The sequence below is a fragment of the Babylonia areolata genome, chromosome 20 (assembly GCF_041734735.1).
Source record: "Babylonia areolata isolate BAREFJ2019XMU chromosome 20, ASM4173473v1, whole genome shotgun sequence".
NCBI lineage: Eukaryota > Metazoa > Mollusca > Gastropoda > Neogastropoda > Buccinidae > Babylonia > Babylonia areolata.
In genome coordinates, this window is record NC_134895.1 from 10,282,427 (window position 1) to 10,284,926 (window position 2,500).

Genomic DNA, 2,500 nt, shown 5'->3' on the forward strand with positions numbered 1-2,500 from the left:
GACACGCATGTAACGTCGTAGCGCGTGGACACGCATGTAACAGGTGGACACGCATGTAACGTCGTAGCGTGTGGACACGCATGTAACGTCGTAGCGGGTGGACACGCATGTAACAGGTGGACACGCATATAACGTCGTAGCGGGTGGACACGCATGTAACAGGTGGACACGCATGTAACGTAGTAGCAGGTGGACACGCATGTAACAGGTGGACACGCATGTAACGTCGTAGCGGGTGGACACGCATGTAACGTCGCAACGCGTGGACACGCATGTAACGTCGTAGCGGGTGGACACGCAATAACGTCATAGCGGGTGGACACGCATGTAACGTCGTAGCCAAAGCACACACACACACAATTGCAGGTCGGGGTATGGATGGGAACACCAGCAAGCAGGGCAGGGGCAGGGGCATAGATAAAATGATAAAATAAAATACAACAGCTAGACAACGTGGCAAGACAGACGCAGAGACGCGGACTGCCGTGCTGTGCCGTGCCGTGCCGTGCGGTGCTGCACGCGGCACGCTGCAGCCACACATTCACATGTGCTTCTGGAAACTGACGGTGTGGTGTTGAAGAAGAGGAGGGAGTCAGTTTCTGGTTTGTTTCAGTTTCTGTTTCAGTTTCTCTTTGAGGTGTAACTGCGTTACGGATAAAATTAATGTATGATAGTCACCCGTGTCCGACTATGACCATCAGAACAGCAGAGGAGGCAACTGCTGTCCCGACTATCTGGGCTATAAATTTGACTATAGTAGAGAGTGTCTTGCCTTAGTTGCATCCCCGCTCTCTCAGCCAACAGGGTTTTAGGACGGTCAGCGTTGGGATGGTTCCCAAAGGCCAACTAGCCCCCCAAGGCGGCAGCACTAAGAGCCAGTGTGGTCAGTGGCTCCTAGTTTGAGAGTCATAGTCCTTCACAAAAGACGAAGCTGTAAACTATTGATCATACACCTGTCACTTTGCTGTTGGCCCAAATGGAAGCTTATGTCAATCTGTGACTAGGCCAAATACATATGCGCTAAACCACATCTGCTAGGCAGACGCCTGACCAGCAGCACAACCAAAAGGGCAGGTCTTGCGTCCATGCATATTTATTTGCGTTTCTATAAGAATAAGAAGAAGAATGGTATTTATATAGCGCTGAATCTTGTGCATAGACAAATCTAAGCGCTTTCGCACCAGTCATTCACACGCACGCATAACCATAAAACTGGAGAAACTGAAGACAAGGGAGAGGTAGGGAAGGGAGGCTATTTTGGGAAGAGGTGGGTTTTAAGGCCAGACTTGAAAGAGCTGAGTGTGGAGACTTGACGAAGCGAAAGAGGAAGTTCATTCCATTTGCAAGGTCCAGAGACAGAGAAAGAACGGCGGCCAACAGTCGAGAGTTTGAATCTGGGTATGCGTAAATATCAAAGTGGATTTCTCCAACGAGAATTTTGCCAGGGGACAATACTTTTATTATCATGGAGAGAGAACACTGAACACTGAAATATTTTAATGTCATTAGCTGTACATCTCCGGTGACATGGGGGTACAATTAGAACAATAATGGTGAAAACAATGAAGCAAAATCAAACAAGAACAAGAGAGGCAAGGCCTTCAAGACTCACTTGTGATACACTTTTTTTTAAAATCTAATCGTTAAAATATGTTCTGTATTTGTTATTATAAAGCTTCGCGTTAAAAAAAAAAAAAAAAAAGAAAAAAAAGAAAAGAAAAAAAAAGTCCTAAAGAAAAAAAAGTCCTAACCAGATTCGAATTAAGTCCCCTAGCATTAATTACAGAGTAATTTCCCTTTTTTACTATCTGCACCAAAACGCTTGCAAAATAAATAAAACTTCCATGCTTAGCAAAAAAAAGTTCCTGTTTCAACAAAAAATGATAATAATGACTGCTCTTGTTGTTGGGTCAGAATATCAGATCAAAGTGCCAAGTTTAGAGAATACAAAAAATATGAATATAATAGTAAATGCAGTTTGCATATAATTAGGCTTCTTTTTTTTTCTTTTTTTTTGTGCCCATCCCAGAGGTGCAATATTGTTTTAAACAAGATGACTGGAAAGAACTGAATTTTTCCTGTTCTTATGCCTAATTTGGTGTCAACTGACAAAGTATTTGCAGAGAAAATGTCAATGTTAAAGTTTACCACGGACACACACACACACACAGACACGCACAGACACACACACACACACACACACACACACACACACACACACACAACCGAACACCGGGTTAAAACATAGACTCACTTTGTTTACACAAGTGAGTCAAAAAACAACTTGTAGTTAAATAAACTAACTCTTGACCATCCATTTTTCAAGTTAATACAACCAAAACTCTTTCTCTTTTTTCTTTCTTTCTTTTGTCTATCTGGGTATTGAAGTTCTTAACATGTGTTACTCTTCCTTCGAATACTATATGCTTCAGCAGTGAGATGGTGTGTGTGTGTGTATGTGTGTGTGTGCGCGCGCGCGCGCGCATGTGTGCGTGTGTGC